Below are 16811 nucleotides of genomic sequence, written 5' to 3'. Positions count from 1 at the left end.
ATAAGTAAAAAAAAAAAATTTGGCCAGGTATGGTGGCTTACACTTGTAATCCCAGCGCTTCGGGAGGCCGAGGTAGGTGGATCACTTGAGGTCAGGAGTTTGAGACCAGCCCAGTCAACATGGTTAAACCTCGTCTCTACTAGAAATACAAAAATTAGCCAGGTGTGGTGTCAGGCACCTGTAATCCCAGCTACTCCAGAGGCTGAGGCAGGAGAATCACTTGAACCCGGGAGGCAGAGGTTGCAGTGAGCCAAGATCACGCCACTGCACTTCAGCCTGGGTGACAGAGACTCTGTCTCAAAAAAAAAAAAAAAAAAAAAAAAAAAAATTAAAAAAAAATTTAATTAGCAGACATGGTGGTTCACATCTGTAGACCCAGCTCTTTGCGAGGCTGAGTCAGGAGGCTCTCTTGAGCCCAGGAACTCAAGGCTGCGGTGGCCCATGATCAAGCCATTGAACTCCAGCCTGGGCAACAGGGCAAGATCCTGCCTCTAAAAATTAAATTAACAAAGTTAAATAAAATGAAATAAAACAGAGCATTCTTCTCCCTTTGGGAGGGGATCTGATGATATCTAAGTGTCTCTGGAGCCTCTGGCTTCCTCACCGCTAGACTGCCTGGTCCATGGCAATCTAGAGAAGCGCGTCCAGCCAGGCCCCAGCAGTCATCCTGGTCCCTCAGCCCTAAGAGATACAGCTGGGCCTGGGAGTGGAGAAAAAGACCTTGCAGAAAATTGTGTTTGAGATTCATACTTGTTCATTCAACAGCTCCTGGTGGAGGGCTCCGTGCTCATCACAGCTGCCTTCTCTGACAGCTTAAGGGAGGGTTGGTGGCTCTGGCTGGCTACTGGGGGAGGAAAGAACTTGGGGCTTGGATGGGAGGCCCAGGTGAGGCCCAGATCTTCCTATGGCCAGCCGTGAGGACTGGATGTGATGCCTGTCAGTGATAACAGCTCCCTCACAGAGTCACTGGCAAGACTAAATAACAGTCTATGCAGACGTGCTTAGGAAATTATAAGGTCTGAGGCAGGCCGGAGGGTCAGGTTAAGAGGGCAGCAACTAGGTGGCATCCAAGACAGGTTTGGCCTTTGTCCAGAGTGTCAGTAGATGACTCTGCCATCATCCCCGGTCCCCCACCAGGCTCTGCCGTCAGCTACTCAGCTGCCCCGTCCGGTGAAAGCCGAGCCCCTGCCCCGGCTGGGGAGGCCTTCCCACAGCGCACCCTGGAGAAGAGGACACTGCAGGAAGCTCCCTGTGTTGTGGCCCAAAATCCTGACTGTCGCTCATTCTCCTGGGGTGGGCATGGATCAAGATTTGCCATTGGTGTCTCAGCATCAGCTGGAACTGAGAAGGGAGGGTGGTGGTGTGCTGATTAGTATCTGAGAACATTTATTCCAATAAAACTCCTTACTGCTAATCAAGTGGAAAGCTGCAAGACCACATTTGAGGGGCCAGTCCAATTCAGAATGGCTAATATCAGTCCTGGATGTTCTCTCTCTCTCTCGCTCCTCACTGTCTCTCTCTCTCTCTCTCTCTCTCTGTATAGAGAGAGAGAGAGAGAGAGATACAGAGAGAGAGAGAGAGATACAGAGAGAGAGAGAGAGATACAGAGAGAGAGAGAGATCTTTTTTTTTTTTTTTTTTTTTTTGAGACAGAGTCTCACTCACTCTGTTGCCCAGGCTGGAGTGCAGTGGCTTGATCTCGACTAACAGAAACCTCTGCCTCTCAGGTTCGAGTGATTCTCCTGCCTCAGCCTCCCAAGTAGCTGGGATTGCAGATGCATGCCACCACACCCAGCTAATTTTTGTACTCACCATGTTGGCCAGGCTAATCTTGAACTCCTGACCTCAGATGATCTGCCCACCTCAGCCTCCCAAAGTGCTGGGATTAGAGGCATGAGCCACCGTGTGCGGCCTCTTTCTATATTTTTTATTGTAGTATAACACACATAACATAAAATGTACTATTTCAGTCATTCGAAGTACATAGTTCTGTGGCATTAAGTACATGCATATTGTGCAACCATCACCACCTTCCCTTTCCAGAGCTTTCTCCTCATCCCAAACTGAAAGTCTGCACCCGTTAAACTGTAACTCCCCATCCCCCCGCCCTCAGCCCCTGGCATCCGCAATTCTACCTTCTGTCTCTATGAATTTGACTATACTCGGTATCTCATTAAAGTAGAATCACAGGCTGGGCGCGGTGGCTCACACCTGTAATCCCAGCACTTTGGGAGGCCGAGGAGGGCGGATCACGAGATCAAGAGATCAAGACCATCCTGGCCAACATGGTGAAACCCTGTCTCTACTAAAAATACAAAAATTAGCTGGGCGTGGTGGTGCATGCCTGTAGTCCCAGCTACTCAGGAGGCTGAGGCAGAAGAATCGCTTGAACCCAAGAGGCAGAGGTTACAGTGAGCCGAGATCCCACAACTGCACTCCAGCCTGGGTGACAGAGCGAGACTGTCAAGAAAAGAAAAAAGAAAAGAAAGAAGAATGAAAAGAAGAAAGAAAGAACAAAAGAACAAAAGAAAGAGAAAGAGAGAGAGAGAGAAAGAAAGAAAAAAGAAAGAAAGAAAAGAAAGAGAAAGAAAGGAAGGAAGGAAGGAAGAAAGGAAGGAAGGAAGGAGAGAGAGAGAGAAAGAGGGAGGGAGGGAAAGAAAGAGAGAGAGAGAGAGAGAGAGAGAGAGAGAAAAGTGGAATCACAGTATTTGTTTTTGCAATGGGCATATTTCACTTAACATAACGTCCTGAAGGCTCATCAGTGTTGGAGCGTGTGTCAGAACTTCCTTGTTCAGGCTGGATGTTGCATTGTGTGGTTACAGCATATTTTGTTTATCCATCCATCTCTCAGTGCACACCTGGACTGCTGCCACCTCTTGACGATTGCAAATAATGCTGCTATGAATGTGAGTGTGCAAATACCTGTTTGAGTCTCTTACTTCATTCTTTTTATCTCTTTATATTTTAAGACATCGTTTTTTGGATGTCACTTCTCATCAGTTCGTTCCTGGGAAGCTCAGCTGGGAAGTTACTGGTATCTGTCTCATCCAAAAGGTTAAATCTTCCAGTGTCCTGAGTACACACCAGCAATTAGCAAACGCAGGACCACATTGAGATGCCTGTGGCTGAGATTGTTGTCAGCTGAATTATGGGCTCCAGGTAGATAACAGTGAGGTTGCGTTTCACAAATGTGTCATCTGACTTTCAGAAACTTCCCATTTCATACCAACGATGCTCTGACAGCACCAAAGCAGCTGCAACCTGAGCTAAGGTGTACCTAGCCTCAGAGAAGAAAAGTGTAAAAGGAACCTCTTGAATTCATTTCCTCACTGATCTTCTCTATTAATACATTGCCATCAGTTAACTTTTCTATTCTCTGTTTGGAAATTTCCTTACTAAACAAAATTCTATCTGATTCTTTCTAAGTAGACTATGAGGCACTATTAACCCAAATTATGCATGAAGGATTATTTCAAGAAATGGGAGGGAGGAAGGTGGCAGGATGGTGTTGGAAAGCACTATGGTGTGTGTGGACCACACTGAGTATATGTGGAATGGGGACTTTTTACCCACCCGGCTGCAGGCCCAGCAGGACGCTGTCAACATAGTATGTCATTCAAAACCCGCAGCAGGCTGGGCACGGTGGTTCACACCTGTAATCCCAGCACTTTGGGAGGCCGAGGTGGGCAGATCATGAGGTCAGGAGTTCGAGACCAGCTTGACCAACATGGTGAAACCCTGTCTCTACTAAAAATACAAAAATTAGCCTGGTGTGGTGGCCAGCGCCTGTAGTCCCAGCTACTTGGGAGGCTTAGGCAGGAGAATCACTTGAACCCGGGAGGCAGAGGTTGCAGTGAGCCAAGATTGCACCATTGTACACCAGCCTAGGTGACAGAGCAAGACTCAGTCTCAAAAAAAATAAAATAAAATAAAATAAACAAAACCCGCAGCAACCCTGAGAACGACATGGCCCTCATCACACTGGCTAATGACTATGAAGTGCTGACCACACTCACTCCAGACACCGGCCGTATCCTGCCCAAGCTACACAGCATCCAACCCAAGGGCAAGATCACCTTCTGCACTGGCATCCACCTGGCCCATCTGGCTCTGAAGCACCAACAGGGCTCACACCCTTCCTACCTCACTCATCTTTGGGGCAATTTTGTGGGATTTCCCTAAGGAAAGGGTCTATTTTTTAAAAACGGCCCCAAGGCCTACAGTTCCAAATCCAGACCATGTCTGAGCATGAGTCTAGGTTCCTATATCCCTGCCCCGCCGTGGGGCCGGAAGCCCTGCGTCCTCCTCAGTGAAAGGCGGAGACTGCCCATCCCTGCAGTGGGTCCGTATCTGGCCCTGTCCCCCTTCGCTTCTTACAGGGCAAGGGAGGCTCTGAAGCTGCTTCTTTCTTTCTTTATTGCAGTTGGCTTAGTTCCTGCTTCTTTTCCTGCCTGTGTCACCAGCAGGGAGGGAAGGAGCTCCTCCAACAAGAAGGTCCCCACCCCACATAGTGCCATTGTCAATGCCAGGAATCCAGAAGGTCCCAACCCACAAACCACAACAGCCCTCTCCAGGCACGGGGGACCAAAGCTCTCCTTTGGCAATACCTACAATGGATAAGGCGCCAAGCCGGGCACTTTGTATCCATCAATTCACACAGCTACATCATTACCAAACCTGGGCTCACCGTTCTTTTAACCAAAGATGGAGGATCCTTTTCCAAGGCTGAGCTGCATTCCTAGTTGCCATGGAGAAAGAAGAAACCCTGGTTCCTTCACTGCATGGCTCCTATGAGGCCTCAGAGGCAGCAGCTGCCTTGTGCTTCTCTCTCTCTGGACCTCACGTGACCTCTAGGCCTCACTGGACACAGACCCTGTGACTCCAGACAAAGGGCCAGGAACTTTCTGGGGCCCAGTCCAGCAATTCCTGCTCAGAGAGACCCATGGTTTGCAACCAAATGATGCATTTGTGCAGCCCTCCAGTTGTACCATTTGCCCAACGGTTATGAACTACGAAGCTAGCATTGGACTGGGCTCGCTCCTCAGAGCCTCTGAACCCAGTGGCGCAGAGAGAAATGCAGACCCCGAGTCAGAAACAACGCCACCCGGGCAGTGCAAGGAGCTGATGCCGAGATGCAAGGGCTGCAGTAAGGCCTTGGGGAGAACTTGCGGCTGCCAGTTCATTCTGGAAATGGATACAGGGTAGTAACATGAGACAGTGTAGTGGTAGGAGCCCACAAGGTGAGGCCAGTGTGCTGGGTTCACACCCTGCCTCCATCACTTACAGGTGTATGACCTTGGGCAGGTGATTTCACTTCTCACAGTCTCTTTCCCATCCATAAAATGAGGTTAATAGGAGTACCTAAAGCAAAAGTTGTTTTAGGATTAAATTAGTAAATAGATATAATATGCTTAAAACCACAGCTAGCACACAATGAATGCTGCCTTTGCGTTCAGGACCACTGTGATTGTTGTTACTAATAACACAAGGAGTCTGCTTAGGTCAGACCTCTGCAAAGATATCGTAGGCCTAGCACCAAGGTTTTCATGGAAGTGTAGTGACTTTCACAGGATATGCTGTTGATGAATAGAGCAAGGTCAAGTTTTACCACAACCTTTTCTCTAGCAAGTTAGCTAAGGATCCACTAACTGCAGACTCAAGTTGTTAGCATGTATATCGCTCAAATCAAAGGGAACCCAAACCGGTAACCCAAACCCCAGGTATCTTTGCATACATAATCTTCCCTTCATTAATGTATTTAGTCAACAAACTTTTGCCAACTTCCTAATGTGTCCGACCCTAGCGTGACTCCATGAGAAATCAAAAAATGAATCAAGCTTCAAAGACCAGTTGAGATTAAAATAAAGGTGATCTGTCTATCCATCCATCCATCCATCCATCCATCCATCCATCCATCCATCCATCCATCTATCCACCCATCCATCCATCCATCCATCCATCAATCTATCCATCCATCCATGCATCCATCCATCCTTTGAAACATTAACTAACTTCCATCGTACCCAACCCATCAGGATAGTTGTTGCCCTAACTGAATGGGATGATTTTAGGAGTGTTAGGAAAATGCTCAAGACCTTCCTCCAAATCCTCACTTACCCCTGCAATTGGCATTCAAAGTTTTACTTTTAAATCTTTATTCCTTAGACTTAAAAGTACCTCCTGGGAGGGACAAAATGTTGAGCCATTATGAGTCATTTACACCTTAGAGTTTAAAACCAGATCCAAGGGCAGACATCGATGGAAATTGGAGGAGCCAGAAGAGTCCCCCACCCACTCAGGGAGAGGATTGGGAGAGAGGGGCTGGAGCCTCGGGGCCAGCCTCCCTACCCCCTCATTTTCCCTGGCTCTATGTGTGCCTGTGGCCCTGACTCTGAGAGGTGGGAGGGGAGGTCTAGTGCTAGCCAGGCTCCCTGCTACTCATACATGCTGGAGTCCAATAACTGTTTGATGACCGAAGAACAAATCAATACCTTTCTATTTAGATTTCATCATATCGTGTTTCTGTGACTTTGCCCTCTGGTCCAGGAAACACTGTTTTATCCAAGAGAAGCCTTGGGCCAGGGTCACAGGGCAGGGAATTTTCATACTTCAGCCCAGAACAGGAATGAATTCTTTCAAAGAAAATCAAGACTAATGAAAGTTTCACGAAATATCTACAAAATGGAACATTATGTCCATTTCATTCACTGTCATAGAATAATAGCCCTAAAAAATACCATAATATTTTAAAGCAATTTGGAGTTTATATTTTCTCCCTGTGGGGTATCCTAATACACAATGAATGCCAAGAAATCAAAGCCAGTTGTAAACTAAATGTTATGAACTTGTAACCAAATCATCTCAAAGGCAAAGTTATAAAAAATAATTTTTTAAATGCCCAGCATAAAATTATAGATAATATGGGCACATTTTACTATTATGCCAGTACCCCTACATATTCCCATATTCTTAAAATGTTTTTCAGCAAAGGCAATGATTCTATCTTCAAGTTAGTTCATTCCTTTAACAATTTCATTTCAGCCTGTGTAACTTCTTTAGGTGGGGTGGAGGATCTAACGAAAAGGTCTATTTCGTTGTCAGGTAAAATTCTGCGTGGTTTTACGTAACTTTCCTGGCATAGATAGTGAAATAGTATATCTGGTGGGAAACCTCTAAGGATAGAGGATCTGGGCTTGTAAATGAGCTGAACCAAAGTTGTTTTTGTTTGTGACTGTTCATTTCCAAAGAAAAGACCAAAAAAGCTATGCAGGTATGGGTGATGTCAATCCTCCGTCGATAACATTTAACAGATGCTTCCAAATGCCTGCTCCAAGCTCCTGACACTACCAGATGTGCTGCCTTTCTGTCCTTTACCATCCCATTGCCAGGGACACAGGGGCCAGGCTTCCAGTCCATGCCCAGAGCACTCATCCACACCAGATTCCTTCACTACATCTTTTTTTTAAGCACCAACCAGAGCCTGGCAGATTGATGCACGCTATGGAAGACACACAGAAGCCCAAGTAAGTCCCTGGCCCTGGAGCATCTGCGGTGGGCTCAATGAGTATGGGGTGGAAATGCTTGTCATGTTAAATCCATGGCTCTCAGCACACTTCTGAATTCCAGAATCGCCCACAGTGATTTTGAAAATTGAAAAGGAACTGGAATTTGTGCCTTGAGAGGGTCTCCAAACCTTGGAGCCACTCAGGGTGCTGGCTTTCGGCTACACATTCCCACCAAGAGATTTCATTCATTCTTGCAATTTTCAAGGCCAAACATCTCTTAATCATAGAATCACTCCTCAAAGGGCTGGAGGCATTCCCAGCCCGGCCCAGTTCCCTCAGCCACCCTCAGGTGCTGCCTTCACTTCCGGAACTCTCCCTAGCCCTCCTGGACATTGCTCTCAAGAAAATGTCTTGACCTTCCAAGAAAGCCACTTTCTTCCATCAGCACCGGCTTCACGGTATGCCACGTCTCTTATCTCCAACTCATAGCAAATTGTCCCTCTTTCCACTCTGTGCTCCTCGGCCCATCCAGCTCCACATTCCACCAACAGACCACCCAAATCACTCACAGCCGCAGTTGTAGAAAAAAGCAAACAAACAAAAGCAGTTGCTCGTTGATCGGAATCGACCAGCATGCTTCTGGGGCCCATAGCAGCCTGAAGGTTGAGAAGCTGAGTTACTCAATAGCAGAAAAACCCAAAACTGTGTGGGGACAACCGCCAGGTGGTGGCTCAGAGGAGGACACAGTCGCTGTGGGCAGGTGGTCAGGGCGCAGGAGGGAATGAGCTGTGGATTTTTAGTAATCTACAAGAATCAGGCAGTTCCAGGACACAGGGACGTGAGTGTGAAGAGCCAATGGACCCAGAGCCGAGAGCCTGGGCAGGCGTGGGCTGGACTCTGGACGCCCTGCAACCCTGCCAGGCTGGGAAGGGGAGGCTTGATCCTGAGGGCGTGTTGGGAAAGAGATGCCCAGGTTCAGGTGTATTGCGCATTTTTTTTCCACAGGGCAGAAATGACATTTCTGGTTGGTCTTGAATGTCTGCTCTGGCCAAGCCACCTCCTCTCATACTAGTTAACCAAGTGGCACATGTGCCCACGCAGACCGTTCTAAGGAACACTATAATTGTCTAGGCAATTTTCTCTCAAATACTCCGGCCTGGAAGCGTCCGGTCAGCAGAAGAGGGAAGGCAGGAGGGCGGCAGCATTCCGGCTGAGTCCTCCTGTACATGGGAGCTGGAGTCCAGCCAGGCTCCAGAGTGGCTCCGGCTGGCAAGGGACCTGAACAGGAAGATGGGACTCGAGATTTTCTGCATGTGAGTTTGGGGTGAAGCTGTGGATGTGGGGTGGGCAGGGTTGGGGTTGACAGTCATCTGTTTTGGAAGCCCTGAAGCCCCGCCCGTTACATACGCCTGCGGCCAGGAGCGTTCTCCAAGGGGAACTGGCTGTGCTGGCCCCTGCAGGAAAGGCAGCTGGAGGCTGGGCTGGGCAGCCCCCAGAGAACCCCACGCAGTCGGCCGGAGGGCAGCCAGGCTCCTAATGAGCCAGGAAGGACAATAATCCGGTTCCTGAGAGTTTGGGCAGAACTCTTTTCATCGCTTACCAGACCTGTTTGGGAGCAAGGACTGAATCTGTTGAGTGTTTTGAGGCCACGGGTCAGCTCGGGGAGCTTGGTGCCACTGCCCCCTTCTGTCTGCTGAGACTCCCTCATTTTTCTGCAAAGAGGGTCAGGCGGAACATTCTCCTCCTCCCTAAATACACCTCTGCCCTCCAACACAGACACATGTTAGCACGGCAGAAGGGGTGGGAAAGTGATAGATCTCTCTCAGTAAGGGTAAAACAATGGTGCTGAAGGGGAGGAATGTCATGCAATTTGAGACATGAGCTAATCCTTCAATTACCTGGGGCCCCACATCCCCAACAGCTGCCACCGCTTCCCAGGATGGGCGGGAGGGACCCAGGCAAAATAGAAAAGGAACCAGGATTCGTGTCCTGAGACGGTCCCCAACCTTGGAGTGCTGTCCTCACTGGCTTTAATTGGGTGCTGGCTTTAATTCCTGCAGTGTTCAAGGCCAGACATCTCTTGATCACTGGGTTTCATTTTTGAAGTCTTGGGAAACCAGAGGACAGCTCACCATTATACGCACCCAGGGGCTGGGTCCGGGGCTGCTGTGAAAAGACGCTGTCATCTGGGCTCAGTGCTCATGCCTGTGTCTCTCGGTCATTCACTGGAGCTGCGGACGGGCTTCTCTGTTAGGACGATAAAACTTCAGTAGCATACGCCTTGCATGTGCTGGCATCCTTCCCAAAGGGCTTGTCGGCTTTTACATATATTATCTCAGCATCTTCTAGACATCTCTGGGGGAGGAGCTATTCCAGTGTAGACAGTCAGGTGAGTAATAGGCTGAGTAGCTTGCCCAAGATTAGTCAGACTTGAAGCCAGCACCAGCCCCCATCCTTATCTGGCTCCAATCTGATTTGCAGATCTCAAGCTTACTGTGTTTTATTCACCCATCTGTATAATGGGTTCAATGCTTCTTAAGGCATCTACAGAAAAATCTATAAAAAGGAAGACACATAGATTCTTCCTTTGGTGCTATGAAAAAAATGTCACTATTAAATATTTCCTGTGTTCCAGCTAGTATTTTTTAGATGAAGATTAATAAAATGGAACATGTCCATTTTTGCTTTTAAACACATCATTCTGTTGCCTATATATCAAAAAAGATCTTTCATTACACAGAACAAGAAGTCTGAAAGTCTGTTTTCAAGGCTAGTACCGATGTATTTTTAAAATGCAGGTGGTCAGCCTTGCCAGCTCAGGAATGATTCTTGGCGTTTTCAAACTCAAATGTTCCTCCTTCCGGCTGATCTGTGGATTCCTCATTCACACCATTTGCAGGACAAGTGGCTGCCAGGGCCAAGGACTTTTCACTGAGTGGCCAACAGCAACATCATGTGGGGAATTTTCTACTCCAGGCCATTTGCTGGGAGGGCTCCTGGGCCTGAGCTGCTAGGGCCTCCTTCATCTCTCCCTGTGGGGTGACTCTGTAAAAAGAAAGACGGGAGAAGCTAAGGCTCATTCACTCACCTTGTCCACATCATTCCCAAGAGAAGTATCGGGGGGACCTGCCAGGGTTAGGGGAAGCTCTGAGTTGAGCCCCTTGTGCAAAGAGGCAAGGCACTCGGAGGAAGCTGTTTTCTTCTAGGCCTGGAAGTGCACATGCTCGTCTGCAGCTTTCCTGGAAGAAGAAAAAAAACAAAAACTGAGATTTAGAACACCAGGTCTGTTTCCACTGGCGGCCACTCTTGGGCACAGCAGACCAGCAAGAGCTTTGCTTTCAAAAGGCTCTTCCATGGCAGGTATTTGCAGAGACATCAGAGCTACACTTAAATGAAGGAAAAGTAAACATATGAAACCATATTTTTGATTCCACAGAACACTGTAAGACTGTCTCTGTTCCTTCCCACATCCTAACTCGATGCACTCATTGTTTTACGGGGGGAAACCAATGTCCAGGTCCTGGCATGTCCATGACAGGCAGGGCCAGCTTCATGGGCACGTGCGCTGTGCAGTTACAGGGAGCCCCGTGCTCAGAAAGGCTTGCACTGGGCTTGATGTTCTGCAGACGCCATCTTGACATTCCTAATAATTTCTGAACAAGGGGTTCTGTATTTTCATTTTGCACTGGGTTCTGCAAATTATCTAGCCAGTCCTGAGAGCAGGCAAAGGTAACCTACAGGGCCTGGTACTCCTCAGAGCAAATGCACAACCTGGCCACTGTGTATATGTCTAAAGGCTAAGCTGCACCCGCCATGCACTACTTTATCTGCAAGGCCTTTGCTTACGCAAGGATTTCTGCAATCTGAAATCTCATATCTGACCCAATTAATTCTAAATGTCTTTATATCAAAGTATCACAGGCTTTCCTAGAAGACTGACCCAATCATGTTCTCACCACTGTGAGTGTATGCTTTAGGGCCTGGGCCAGGAGGAGATTTGTTCTCAAAGGTCATCCAGGGGCCGGGGGCAGTGGCTCACACCTATAATCACAGAACTTTGGGAGTCCGAGGCGGGCGGATCATGAGGTCAGGAGTTCGAGACCAGCCTAACCAACATGGTGAAACCTTGTCTCTACTAAAAATACAAAAATTAGCCAGGTGTGGTGGCAGGCGCCTGTAATCCCAGCTACTAAGGAGGCTGAGGCAGGAGAATCACTTGAACCTGCGAGGTGGAGGTTGCAGTGAGCTGAGACTGTGCCATTGCACTCCAGCCTGGGTGACAAAGTGAGACTCTGTCTCAAAAAAAAAAAAAAAAAAAAAATGTCATCCATGAAAATATAAATGCCTGTGGGGTAACTTCTTGGCCAAGATTAACAGTGAGGGAGGCTCAGTGCCCACAATGGACTGGGGTCCCAGGAAGAGGACCCAGGTTGTAAGAACAGGCTTCCAACAGGGCTCTGGGAAGGTAAGAACCAGAAGGAAGCAAGATAAATAAGGAAACCCCCCACACACACTTTTTCTAGATGGCGGAAGACAGGGGTTCAGGGTCACATGAGGGAAGGTAAGATTGTAGCTGGAGAAGAGAATCTTAGACAAAGGTGGTGGGAGAGCCTAGCCTTATGGGTAGGTGAGACAATATTGCAGGGACAGGCCAAGCACAACTGTCCCCATCTCAGGAGATCCCAAAGAGAGCCTGCGTTGGCAGGTAGGCCCAGCAGAACAGACATCTGAACTATGACTCTCTGTTACACCGTTTTGGACTCTTTAAACTCCTAATAAGACCTTTAAAAGTTACATCAGGCCGGGTACGGTGGTGGCTCATGCCTGTAATCCCAGCACTTTGGGAGGCCGAGGCGGGCAGATCATTTGAGGTCGGGCGTTTGAGACCAGCCTAGCCAACATGGTGAAACTCCGTCTCTACTAAAAACACAAAAATTAGCTGGGTGGTGGCAGGCGCCTGTAATCCCAGCTACTAGGGAGGCTGAGGCAGGAGAATCACTTGAACCCAAGAGGCGGAGGTTGCAGTGAGCCGAGATCATGCCACTGCACTCCAGCCTGGGTGACAGAGCGAGATTCTGTCTCAAAAAAATAAAATAATAAAAGTTACATCAATGAAGCCAGTGGGGCTGGGTACAGTGGCTCACACCCGTAGTCCCAGCTACTCGGAAGGCTGAGGTGGGAGGATCACTTGAGCTTAGGAGGTCGAGGCTGCAGGGAACCATGATTGCACCACTGCACTCCAGCCTGGCCAACAGAGTGAGAACCTGTCTCTAAAATACAAATACAATACAATAATTTTTAATGAAATAAATAAGCCAGTGGTTCTCAAACCTGGCTGCACATCAGAATCACCTAGTGGGGGAGAGGAGCTCAAAAATTCCCATGCATGGACCCTACCCCAGTCAGTGAATCAGAATGTCTGGAGGTGGCCAGGGCATCTGGATCTTTTTAAAACTCTCCAAGGGCTGCGGCTACAGCAGGAGGGTGGAGAGCCACCGATCCAGGTGACTCCTCCAGGATGCACGGACCTTCCTTGTGTCCTCATGTCCCTCCATCCCAGCTTCAACTCCATGGCCTGCCGTGATCTTCATTCCTTTGTGTGCATGCTTATTTCCCCTGGCTGTCCGCCTTCATCATTTTCCTCTAGGAAAACCCCCACCAAGTCCAGAGCCGCCTTTTGTCCTCTTAGGACCCTCGCAGTGCAGCTGCCAGTGCTGGGAAAGGCTGTCTGGCGCGATGGTCCAGTGGTACCCTCAAGACCACTTGCCCCACCTGCACCCAGCACTGACCAGCACTTGACCCCTTGACTTGGTCCAGGCCTGCTCTCATTCTCCTGGATGACTGTGCTCCCCTCTGTGCTCAAGCCCCCCGCACCTCGTCCCCCATCTCCTGTCTCAAGACGTCATGTTGCTTCTTATTTCCCTGAGAAACTTGGAGCAATCTCAGAACATGTGCTAGTGTCCACTGACATCTCCCCCAGCCTCCTGCTCCCGCCTCCCCTCCCGTTCTGGAGTGCGCTCTCTTCTTGCTGGTCAGAGCTAGTCTCTCCATGTGCGCACAGGATCCCTGCTGCCCCTACAGATGTCTCCCTCCTCGCTGGACCGTTTCCTCAGGCATGCAAACATGCTTCCGTGTCTCTCATCTTCAAAACAACAGCAAAACTAAAGAGTCCTCTCCTGGCCTACACATCCCACTGGCAGAGATTTCTAACTCCTTTGGTTTTGTTTTTTGTTATTGGTGGTGGTGTTCTGGGTGGCAGGATGGGGATTGTTTGGGATCCCTTTGGCAATGGCGAAGCTGATGTATTCTTCTCAGCACAATGCTTTTAAATGTGTAATATAACACATAACATGCAGGATTATAAAGGAAGTGAATTATAGTAAAACATAGTTATCAAAATATTTTAGTGCAATTCTGTTCCTAGTAATGGATGACCTTCCTTATTAACGCATTACATTATGAGGTCTAGCAAGGGTCTTATAAGTACCATTTGAAATTGTGACAATGGTAAATGTTCTTTGCAGGTATCTGCAATGCCTGTAATGCGATGCAAAATACCATGATCTCTATTGCTGATTAAGGCATAGGCACCGGTCGTATTGCTGTAGATGGCTGCCTCCATTCAGGATTAAAGGAAATGCTAATTGTCAGTGAGAGGTCGATGAAGTAGAAGATGTCGCTTTTTTTCCTAGCTGAGTTGAAAGATACCCTGAGGTCTATGGGCCCTGGACCCCATCCTAAAACTGTTGCCTCATTTCCTGATTCTCCTGGAGGGTCCAAGTTCTTGAAAGAATTCTCTCCTGTCCCTCTGTCCCTATTCTCTCTTGAATCCACGCCAATCAACTCCGCTGAAACTGAGCTTATCAAGGTCTCCGATTTCCTTCATGTTGCTAATCCAGCGATCACTTCTCAGTGCTCAGATGACCTGATTTATCAGATTACTTGACTTAACACAGTAGATTGCTCTCTCCAACATGGAGCTCTGTCCTCCCTCACCAGTCTCCTCTGGGTTGACCGTTCTCTACTGGTCACTCCTATAGCCCATGGCTGGCTCCTCTTCCTCCCTCTATCTTCATCCCTCCCCTGATGTGGGAGGGTTCCTAGAATCAGCCCTGGAGCCCCTGCTTTTCTCTATCTAACGCTTCCTCCTAAGAGCCTCCATCCCGTCTTTTAATCCCATCTCCATGCGGTGGAGACACAAACAGACTTCTCCGGTTCAGTCCCTCCCTGAACCCTGCACTTACATATGCAACCATGGTTATCCCCAGCTGGGTAGGCACAGACATCTCAAACTCAACAAGTCCAAAACAAAATTCCTCTCTTCTGCCCTTCATCCTCTGTATCAGTCAGAGTTCTCCAGAGAAACAGAGCCAATAGGATGTGCATCTATATAGAAAGAGATCTATTCATTCTAAGGAATTGGCTCACATGATTCTCAAGGCTGGCAAGTGCAAAATCTGCAGGGTGGGCCAGGTACAGTGGCTCACACCTGTAATTCCAACAGTTTCGGAGGCCAAGGCTGGAGGATTGCTTAAGCCCAGGAGTTCAAGACCAGGCTGGACAACATAGTGGGACCTCCATCTCTACAAAATATTTTTAGAAATTAGCCAGACGTGATGGCACATGCCTGTAGTCCCAGCTGCTCAGGAAGCTGAGGTGGGAGGATCACTTGAGCCTAAGAGGTCAAGACCAGCCTGGGCAATATAGCAAGACCCCATCTATAAAATAAAATTCTGCAGGGTGGGCTAGCAGTCTGGAGACCCAGGATCGCTGACACTGCAGTTTCAGTTGGAAGGCAGCCTGCTATAGAGCCAAGAAGGACTGATGTTGGAAATAAAGGTCAAACACAGTCTGCTGGAGAAAGTTTCTTGCTCAGGGGAGGCTGCATGTTATGGACTAAACATTTGCATTCTCCCAAAATTCCTACATTGAAGCCCTAAGCCCCTATGTGATAGTATTTGGAGACGGGGCCTTTGGGAGGTCATTAGGGTTCAGTGAGGTCATGAGGGTGGGTGCCCTCACGATGAGATTTGTGCTCTAAAAAGAAGGGAAAGAGAGAAAGATTTCTCTCAGCCTGCATGCAAAGAAGAGGTCAGGTGAATTTCTACCAGGAACCAAAGCAGCCAGAAGCTTGGTCTTGGACTTTCCAGCCTCCGGCATTGTGAGAAAATTAATTTCTGTGGCTTAATCCAGCAAGTCTGTGGTATTTTGTTGTGGCAGTCTGAGCTGATGGAGACACCAGTTTGGTTTTTGTTCCAGTCTGGCCTTCACCTGACTGGGTGCGGCCTACCCACATTATGGGGGCAATCTGCTTTCAAAGTTAAGCTTGTCCAAAGACTAACTTCACAGAAACATGAAGAATAGTGTTCAATCACATATCTGGGCACGCTATGACCCAGCCAAGTTGACGCATAAAATTGATCATCACACCCTCCATACCCAGATCTCCAACCCTCTTCAAGCTCTCAATAAATGGCAACTCCATTCTTCCAGTTGCCCAAGACAATAACTTTAGGCACCTGTGTCTCACACCCCACAGCTAAACCACCAGCACATCCCGCTAGCCTCACCTCAATATAGAGACTGACCACTTCCTGGACCCACCTTTGTCCCACTACCTTGGCTCAGCCTCCTAGCATCTCTTACCTGAAAGATCACAAGAACCTCCTGTTTGGTCTCCCTAATTCAGCCCAGATGTCCCCTTGGACAAGTGATGTAACCTTTCTATGCCTCAGTTTCCCTATCTGTAAATAAGGATGGCAACATGCACATTGAGATTGTTTAAGAGTTCATTAAATGCCCATAGAAGCACTTAGCACATGTTTGGCATATCATAAACCCTCTGGAACTTTAACTATGACTGTTTTCACTCCTGTCATTAACAACTAACAACTTTGGAGCACCAGGGCTTCAAAGCTAAATTTACAAAGAACGAGTTTTAAACCTCATGTTTAATAGTATTTTCCTTACCATTAGAAAATCTTAGCCTCATGTTTTCATCTGACACCACATTTTAACCACTGCAATTTATGCACAGTTCAATTCTCAAGTAAATAATTTTCAGAGGCTTACAAAATTCACAGAATCGTTGTCTTATTCATGAAAGTTTTCAGTCAGTTGAGACAATGACCTACTGCTTGTTTGGAGTTTGCTTTGTTTTTCTATTTTGGTGTAAGTCCTGACTAAAGGGGGAGCCCAGTAGGCTCTGCTGGATTTCCAAGGTAAAGCTTTAGCAGGCTTCTGAGTCACCTTATTCAAATTTGGATTCTGCCCCAAATTTGGGCTTTTATGGTCTATGAAACCAAGA

The 16811-nt window shown here is 48.0% G+C and overlaps 1 protein-coding gene across 2 annotated transcripts in view; it reads left to right on the top strand.

Annotated features, from left to right (window-relative positions):
* Positions 1-16811, top strand: part of CLDN14 (claudin 14) — a 77617-nt gene that overhangs the window by 49693 nt on the left and 11113 nt on the right. The window lies entirely within an intron of this gene.

This window comes from Chlorocebus sabaeus, chromosome 2 (assembly GCF_047675955.1).
Source record: "Chlorocebus sabaeus isolate Y175 chromosome 2, mChlSab1.0.hap1, whole genome shotgun sequence".
Taxonomy (NCBI): Eukaryota; Metazoa; Chordata; class Mammalia; order Primates; family Cercopithecidae; genus Chlorocebus; species Chlorocebus sabaeus.
The sequence above is the reverse complement of the archived record's forward strand: the minus strand, read 5'-3'. Positions and strand labels throughout refer to the sequence as shown.